This window comes from Phymastichus coffea, unplaced genomic scaffold (genome assembly GCF_024137745.1).
Source record: "Phymastichus coffea isolate CEN01 unplaced genomic scaffold, Cenicafe_Pcof_1.1 PCOF00080, whole genome shotgun sequence".
NCBI classification, from domain to species: domain Eukaryota; kingdom Metazoa; phylum Arthropoda; class Insecta; order Hymenoptera; family Eulophidae; genus Phymastichus; species Phymastichus coffea.
In genome coordinates, this window is record NW_026706891.1 from 465,001 (window position 1) to 475,000 (window position 10,000).

The following is a 10,000-nucleotide window of genomic DNA, read 5'->3' on the forward strand; positions in this document are numbered from 1 at the left end:
GGAATTTCCAGTAGTATATTTCTACCTTTCTCAAATGAGCTACAACAACAGTAATGCCTCGGAGGCGCCTGGGGTGGGTGCTGTGCGGAGACGCGCAAATCCCGCGGTCCGAGCCCCAGCCGTCGGGGAGTTTAACCCACATGGCAGGACCACAGAAAGGTGGCCGATCATGGAAAAGTCCATCCATAAGATCGGAGTACCATTCGGGGCACCAACATCTTGCCCCGAATGTTTAAGAGCTGGCTCGGCTCGTCTATACATCAAACCACAGGAACTTGCATGGCATATAGACGAGCAGCACCTGAACGTGAAAGCTAAATGGGAATGTTCAAGGTGCGCAGCCGTGTTTGACAGATGTCACGGCTGGATTGTTCACTGGTCGAGGTGCAAGGACACGAGTGAACAAGAAAGTATAACACACGCTTTTCGCTGTACGGTTTGTGAAAAGTCTTTCAAAACCAAAAGCGGCCTGTCGCAACATGAGCGACATGAGCACCCCGAGCTTCGCAATGCCAAGCGGGTGGCAGAGGCGAGCAAAGAACACAAACCAAAGGGGGCTCCCAAGAGTAAATGGTCGAATAGAGAAATTCGCAGACTGTACCGGTTGAATGCGGTGTATAAAGACAGGCCTTATCCTAATAAGGCCATCGAGGAACATATGCCCTCGAAAACGAATAGACAGATCGGCGAAAAACGTCGAGAACTTGACAAAGTTGTCGCAGAAATGATGCGACAAGTGACATGGTATGAGGGAGAAGGCAGTGAGACCGAGTGGATGGACTCTGAGGATGAGTCAGAGGGAGCAGTAGGGCCTTCACAGGCGTTACAAGAGATACCCCCTGTGAACTTAGTTCCACTCCGTCCGCAGATCAATCAAGAGGAACACACAGTTAATAACAGCTATTCGGAAGAACAGTTGCCGATGCCTTCTTGTACCAATGACGTAGTAGAGGTCGCAAATGAGGGCGACAATGTAGAAAATAGTATACCTTCGATAGACGCCATCGCTAATGTCCAGCTAAGCGACGACTCTTCAGTCGCAGAAGAGTTTTTCGATACGGTTGAGATGTTGTCCGATGCGGAGGTACTGGAAGAACCCACGGAGTGGGTTGAGGCTCTACGAAGCAAGATACTATCAGTCGAACAAGTTCCGCCTTCTTGGGAACTAATAATGTCCAAAATTAAAGAGTTATCGGCGAGTCGTATCATAACCAGCGACGAGATCGATGCTCTTTATGATAGTATCGAAAAGAACTTAACGCCTACGGACAGCGTGGAGCAAGCAAAGGAAAGACGTCAAAATAGTTGTCGAAGAAAAGTGACGAATCGACGACGAAATCATGGACGAAGGCGAGCGAATGCGAAAACTCGCCCAAATAGGACCGACAAGCGCAGATATGCCTATAGTCGGTGTCAGGACCTATACGACAATGATCCGAAGAAGTTAGCGGACATTGTCGTGCAGAATGATTTCTCATTGCTGCAGAAGGAGAAGCCACCTGCATCAGTAGCAGTAAAGGAACTGTACAGAAGGCTCTGGGATGTGACCGGCCCAGCAAATGTCGATCAAATCTACCTACCGACGAGGATCGAAACAGCTACGTCTTTGGAGCGTATGTTTGTGCCTATTACTGATATGGAGGTGACTAGAAAGTTAAAGTCGACAAACAACTCGACCGCAGCGGGTCCTGATGGGATCACTAAAAGTGATCTCATGAAAAAGGGAGTAGCAATTGTTCTAGCCAAGTTCTTCAATCTATTACTACTAAGTGGACGTTACCCGAAGGCTTGGTCCCGCAATAGGACGACGCTAATCCCAAAAGCCGGAAAAGATTTAGCAGAGGTAAAGAATTGGCGACCGATTACTATCAGTTCGCTTAATTCTCGACTCTTCTCATCTATGTTAGATAGGAGAATTCGGTCGGTTATTACGCAGACCGATCGACAGAGAGGTTTCATAGATGAAAATGGTTGCTATGCTAACGTCAATATTCTGGGAACAGCTATTCAGTTGGCAAAGACAAAGGATGCTACATTTAGTGTGGATGATGTAGCGAAGGCGTTTGATACCGTTCCTCACTCTGCGATTGTTCCGGCACTAATGAGGAAAGGCATACATCGCCTAGCAGCCGAGTACATAGGCAGCATGTACGAAGAGTGCTTCACGGAAATCAAAACTGACGGAGAACCCGTGAAGATTAAATTGCGACGAGGAGTTAAACAGGGCGATCCGATATCCCCTTTGCTGTTCTGCTTGTGCATAGAGCCTTTAGTTGATAAAATACAGGTAGAAAGCAGGGGTATCACAATAGGAGACAAAAAGCTAGCAGCAGCGGCATTCGCAGATGACTTAGTCACTGTTGCAAAGGATGGCGCTGAGGCTGCGGCTCAGATGAGGACTGCCACTGAGTTTTTCAAAAGCCTAGGCATGGAAATAGCTCTAAGTAAATGCGTGGCTTTTGAAATCAAACCCCTCCCGGGTAAGACTTATTGCGTAAAAGACCCGGATTTGAGGATTGACGGAGTGAAAATCCCTTCGGCAACAGCAGATCAAATTATTAAGTATCTCGGTACAAGTATCACACCATGGAGAGGACTGATACAAGGCTTCGAACATGAAGCCTTTGAAGAATTGATACATCGTGCTAGATTGCTGCCGTTAAAGCCGATGCAGAAAATCGATTTACTTAATAAGTATCTGTTGCCGAAATTCGTTTACGGACTAATCATGAGTCCACCCTCCATGACGGCTCTTGAAGCGATCGATTCCGTCATTAGATCAAACTACAAACGAATGCTGCACATAAGCGACAAGATAAGTACCGCTTATATGTATACGCCCAGGAAATATAGCGGACTTGGTTTGATCAACATAAAGTCGATGGTATTAATAGCGGCTCTAAGGAATGGTTTGAAGGCAATAGAGTCGCGAGATACCTTAACACGTCGAGTGATGGAAACAAATCGCATGCAGAAGAAGTTAGCCGGCTACGCAAAGGGCTTGGGTCTAGCATGGCCACTTACGTTAGAAGAGCTAGACCAAGCAAAACAAAGAATCAAGAGGAGCTACCTACAGACTTGGGCCAATCTACCGTCTCAAGGACAAGGTGCCTTAGACTTCAAGTCTCCACTAGGAAATGCGTGGCTGACTGATAATACTCTGCTGAAGCATTCGAGAATAGCCAACGCTATCTCGTTGCGAACGAATACATATCCGACAAGGATGTGTATGAAAAGATTTCTGGGCATGCAGAACGAGAACTTTGACACCAGTTGTAGAAGATGCAAAGTTCGATTTGAGACCTTAGGACATATACTGGGGGAATGTACCTCTACCAAGGACCAACGAATTCATCGTCACGATGAAATCAAAGAGATGATAGCCACCAAGCTGGAGAAGAACAGTAGTGCTGTGTTTGTCGAGCAAATGTTCGAAAATCAGGGTCAGAGATATAGACCGGACCTCGTCGTCAAAGCGAATGATGGAAAAGCCTATATTCTCGATGTTACTCTTCGCTATGAGAACAGATCGTTTCTCAAAGCGGCTGCGAAAGAGAAGATCGACAAATACGGTAATATCAAGAGTGTAGTAATGAACACTCTAGGTGCGTCATCAGTGGAGATCGTCCCGCTAGTGTATGGCTCGAGAGGAGCGTTGCCGGAGGCAACTATTACGTCCCTGAAGAGACTAGGGTTCAGTAAATCTGAACTAATAACGATGTCACTGATAGCGCTACGTAGTTCTATTGAAATGTTAAATACTTTCATGGACTATGGCGCAGATAGATAAAATCATCAATATCAGGCGACGGATAAGAAAACAATTGGTTAGGGTAGCTAAGTATTGAGTTACTTAGTGGAATCTTAGAATTGACTAGAGCGTTGCTAAGTATACATAAATTACTTAGCAGAAGAAAGAAAAATGTTATTTATTTTGTTGTTGCGTGTGCTCTTGCAGGTCTGCACTGCGATAAGAGCAATTAGCCCAGAAGCAGTGTGGGAGATCGGAGGTGAGCTAGGTACTCAAGCTTCGAGGGATACGGAAGTGATTCCCGCCACCGGTCATCGGGCCGATCTCTCTGCGACTATCTGCTTGGTGCGAGTCGTATCCTGCTAATTAAGTAGGTGCGGCGCGGAGCCGGGGCCATGGAATCCATGGCTTGCGGGGCGGACACCTTCTCGACGGTTTTCCCTGAGAGTCCAACACTAGGACTGCTAAGATCCGCTTGTGAAAACACTCCGTGACTAATTTTTCCAGACGTTTTGCAGAGCCTTGGCTGTGGATGGGACGATGGGAATCCCATTCACGTTGTTAAGTTTTATCATTTTAGTGTTTATTAATTGTTAAAGTTTTATAGTTTAATTTTGTTTTACCTTTGTTCTTTCTTGTTAAGTTTTAAAATCACCCCCGATTCGTACTGGGGAAGTACGTCCGAGCCACTTGGGCTCGTTGACGCAGGGAGTAGCCAAATGCCTCGTCATCTAATTAGTGACGCGCATGAATGGATTAACAAGATTCCCACTGTCCCTATCTACCCGAATAACGGATACCCACCAGCGTGAGCGGGGATGACCGAAACGCAATGGGGAGACATACCACGGCACGTCGAAGCGATGGACCTGTGAGTCGTGGGAGAAATCCCTTAATACAGGAACGCAGGGTGGGATGTATTTTGAACGCGAGCCCAGGAGGGAAGGCTTAGTTGGTTGATCGTCTCAGGAATCTTCCTCTGGCTGTCCTGGCTGAGTCTCTCCTCTGACATCCCAATTTAGGGTTGGCCTTTGCGGGGTAGTGGTACCAGGTCAAGCAAATCTCGTAAGATTTGTATGCTGCGTGCTTCCGACGCAGTAGACGTTGGGGCAACTAGAGTCCCGTCGCGCCCAAACCGAGGGTCAAACCTTTAGTTCCGCTCTCCTTGAGCGTCGAACCGTGAAAAGATCGGTACTCCTTCCGAGGAGGTCGCCGCCTTAGATTAAAAAGGTTTCGACTCGCTGAGTCGCGCCATGGATGTCGTAGCAAACTTGACTTCCGGATCTCCAAAATGTTTGAAAGCGAAGGAGTGAAAGACAGTGGGCTATGCCAACCTGATTGGTGCCCAGAGAGAAGGGTGGTAATGTTTGATTACGCTGTGCCACCCTCAAATCGGAAAAGTGTGAAACAACGCATATACTAGCTGTCCCTATCTACCAGTCTTGCTTGGGCAGCCGTAGTGGACGGACGTGTTTTGAGAGCTCTCTGCGCTCCCTTCTCCGTGCGTATATCAGGTGTGCTTAGTAATACAGTTTGATTACGTTATAGATATTATTGTAATTGTATAACAGTCCTTATAAGGATAGTTATCAATAATTGTAATTATTGTTTATAATTAATAGTTCTATTGATTAGTGTTTTATTATAAAACAATTTAGTCCGCGCCGGGTTTAATATATATAGTGAGTGAAGTAATCAGCGGTTAATCAATTGATTATTTAATTGATTAACTATTTAATTAATTAAGTGCGTGAAAGTGCTGGTAGGAAGTGATCTCCCACCCTTTCCCACCCACCCATTCACCCACTTACCAACCCCCACCCCCCTTCATCACCCAACCACTGTTCCACCCTCATCACCGATCCACCCTCACGTAACACCCACCCACCCACCCACCTCCCCCTGGGTTCCCCCCCCCCCGGAATTTTTCACTCTGGGGGGTCCCCCGGGTTTTCCCCTGGGGTTTCCCCAGTCCTTCCCTGGGGTTTTCCCCAGGCTTTCCCCGGGGTTTCCCCCCCGGTCGTCCCTGGGTTTTCCCCGGGCCTTTCATGGCTTTTCCCAGTAGTGGTAAGCTGCAGTTTTACTGCGGCTCTCTAGTGGCTGCTTGCCGTTTTTGAGGCTGCCGGTGCGTCATCATGGGAGGCAAAAAAGGTAAGAGTAAGATTAAGAAGAGTGAGTTTCTTGAGGGAATAAGTTCGGATAGCGACTCGTCGGTCGATATGGAAGTTAGGAGGAAAACGGAGCGTGCGAGATCCCGCTCTAGGTCGAACTCTATCCGCAGTACGCGTTCGCGATCGCGGTCAGTTATTACGAAGGCTAACCGATTTGAGCAACTAGCTAGTATGGAAGTAGATAGTATGAATGATAGAAGAACGATAGCAGGGGTTAAGCGTAAGAAGGTAGATAGCGAAAAGGGTAGCCTAAGTAGTAAAAAAGTGCGTAGCGAGGATAAACATGCTGAGTTGCTAACAGTAGGGAATGAACTCAGGAGTTTTCTACTGAACGAGGCCAATAAGATTAGCAAGTCTGCGACTGAGAAAGTACTGAATTCTCTCGCATTCTACGAGGAGCTCATTAATAAGCTGATGTGTGAGAATGTATCACTGGAAGGTAGACTTCAGGAGTGTATCGAGTCGCGAAATAGTAATCAAACGTTACTACCGTCAGTAGGTGGTGCATCGACGATGCTAGGGTTAGCGGCTCGACAGTCGGTAATGCAATCGATGGGTGGGCCGAAAGGGGCCAATGGCGCTCAGCAACCGATAGGTCAGCTCCCTCCCTTACCGGTTGTCCGACCGAATTACGCGCTAGTTGTGAAAAGTAGCTCGGGCGCTAAAGACAAGAATGTATTAGCTAATGTTAAGAAGGCGATGAACGAGTTTCCTAGCATGAAGGTGCAACAACTTACTGAGGTTAAAAGTGGAGGTGTCTTAATTAAAACGGCGAGCGAAGAAGAAAAGAAGAAGTTAATGAAGTGCGGAGGTTTTGCGAATGCGGGATTGGTCGTAGAAGAACCTAAGAAGCAAGATCCTAGAATGATAGTATATGATGTACCATCAAAGTGGGACGACAACTCGTTGATGAGAGAGCTGCACACGCGCAACTTCAATAACGTTGAGCGTAAGGACTTCCTCAGCAAGGTCCGCGTAGCCGGGCGTACTGGCAGAAGAGACAAGGAAGTTTGCAATATTATTTTAGAGGTCGAAGGTTCTATTAGGATGAAACTACTAGAAGATAGAAGAGTATTTATCGAATATAGTGCGCACAATGTCAGAGATTATATACACGTGAATAGATGTTATGCGTGTAGCTCCTACGATCATATCTTGCGCAATTGTAAAGCGAAAAGGTTGTGTCACAAATGTGGCACAGCTGGGCATGATGCAAAGGAATGTAAGAATGCAGCGAATTGTAATTATTGTCGCGATCGGGGGTGTGACGCAAATCACGCGGCGACTTCGACTATGTGTCCTGGGTACCAAATCAGGCTTTCTCAGTTACGCGCTAGAATTACATACGAGTAATGGCTTCAGGAGAAATCCGAATCCTGCAGTTAAATTGTCAAAGGATGCTAGACGTTAATCAGGATTTGAGTGTGTGTGGGACGAATGAGAATATAGATGTATGTTTGTTACAAGAACCGTATGTGCGAAGCAACAGATTGATAGGTGTGCCGTTAGATTGGAGGGTATTCATCAGTAAGAAAAGCACAGCCGCCGTGACTGTCTTTGACCCTACAATTACTTGTATAAGAAGAGAAAATGTCGAATGCGAAGATAGTGTATGCGTATGTATGAAAGGTAGTTTCGGAGAGATTTATTTCATCTCATTGTACTGCGTATATAATAGGGGAATAAATTATTATATTCCGTATTTAGAATTGGTATGTGAGAAATTGTGCGATAACGAATTTATCATAGGTTTGGACGCGAACGCCTCCAGTCCCCTCTGGTTTAGCAAGAATGCCGACCGCGGTCAGGAAAATGCGAAACAGGGGAGAATTTTATCAGAATGGATGCTTGCGAATAGATGGAATTTACGGATTTTGAACGAGCCTAGTGATAGTTTCACTTTTAGCGGTGCGATGGGTGACAGCGATATCGATATGACGATCACTAACATCAAGCGCAAGGACTGTATGTATGACTGGCAGGTGAAAGATGAATGGGGTGTGAGCGATCATAATGCTATTTTTATAAAAATGAAGTATGATGTGTGTGAAAGCCGTGGTTTACGACTGAACAAATGGAATGAGAAAAATGTTGAATGGGAAATATATGAGAAAGCGTTGAGTGAACGGGCACAGGCTTTCGGGTACGATCATTTCCTTAGTATAGGTGTGAATGAGAAAGTGAAAACGCTTACTGCATGGATCACCGAGAGCAATGACGAATGTATGAAACGTGTTAATGTAAGGCGTAGCAAAAATATAAGGTGGTGGAATGCTGAGCTGGAGCGAATGAAAGGCGAAAATGGGAGATTGCGACGACGGTACCAGAAAGCACGTAGGCGTAACGATGGGCGGGCACGAGAGTTTTGGAGCGATTGGAAAAAACACGCGAAATCATATAAAGTATGCATGAAAGAAGCGAAAGAAGCAAATTGGCATGAATATGTGAGTATGGACGCAAGGGATCCTTGGGGAAGTGTGTACAGGATTTGCCGTCGTGCAAATCGTGATTACAACACTTTAGCAAGTTTGCAGTCAAGCGATGGTTTCACTTCCAACTGGAAGGAAACAGTAAACGTTCTTCTGAATGTGTTCTTCACGAACGACGATCGCGAAAGTACTGTAGAGACGTACAGGGAGCCTGTGAGCGCTGAATGCGAGTACGCGTATGAGGAGATTGACGTGGCATTTCGAAAGCTAAGACAACGTAAAGCCCCGGGGCTTGACGGTTTTACTGGCGCGATGTGCAAGCATGTATGGAATGCGATACCGCTGTATGCTAAATCATTATTTGAAGACTGCTAGAGGAATGGATGTTTTCCGCGTGAATGGAGGAAAGCAAGAGTAATTGCGCTGTTAAAGCCGGACAAGGATAAGTCGAAAGCGGGCTCTTATAGGCCGATTAGTCTACTTTGCTCAATGAGTAAGGTGCTGGAACGTTTAATGGTTGAGAGGCTTATACACTGTATGAGAGATAAATGGAATGAGAGGCAATTTGGTTTTATGAATGGTAAATGTACGGAAGATGCTTGGGCATATTTTAAAAAATGTGTGAGTGAATGTAAAAGTAAATATGTCTGTGGGGTTTTTGTCGACTTTAAGAGCGCATTTAGTAATCTTGGATGGAACAATGTAATGCAAGCACTGCGTGATTGTGGGTGTACGAGTGGAGACATAAGTCTATGGGCTGATTACTTTAAAGATAGGGAAGTATGCATGGAGAATGTATTTGAGGTTGTGTGGAAGGTAATAAATAAAGGATGTCCTCAGGGCTCAATCGCGGGGCCGTACTTGTGGAATTTATGTATGAATGTACTGTTAAATTCACTTACTATAGCAATGGTGAAATTTGCAGCTCATGCTGATGACTTAGTAATGATTGTTGAAGGGAATAGCAGGAGGGAACTAGAGGGAAAAATTTGTGAATGTATGAGCATTACGCGAAGTTGGGGTAGAGAGGTAGGTGTCGAGGTTGCTGACGAGAAAACGGTCGTAATGATGTTAGTTGGTAAACTAAATGTAAAAAATAGGAGTATCAAATTATTGCATGAAGGGGTGATATCAAAAATTAAGTATGTAAGCGAAGTTAAATATCTCGGTATCCGAATGTCTGAGCGAATGAATTTTGGTGTGCATGTGAAGAGTATCCGAAAGAGAGTATTAAACAGTCTTGGTGCTCTAAGGCGAGTTCTTAGGAAAGATTGGGGAGTTTCCCGCAGAACGTCTGATGTGTGGATGAAAGGACTTTTCTCAGCTTGCGCTATGTATGGAACGAGTGTCTGGTATAATATATTGAAGCAAAATCAGTATCGCGACGAGATGAATAGAGTTATGAGATGCGTGATGTATGCGAGTTTGCGAGTATGTAGAACAGTCTCAACGGAAGCTATGCAAGTCTTACTTGGATGGTTACCGTGGGACTTGGCGTGTATCTTGAGAGCGACTGTTACCATCGTTAAAAGAGGTTATGGTCTGAACGACAGCGATATAATCAATAATTTGGATGTCGAGAATGAGGGTGCGGAGAATGCGTGCAAGTTAGCTAGAATACGTGTGTATAATGAATGGCAGCAGAGATG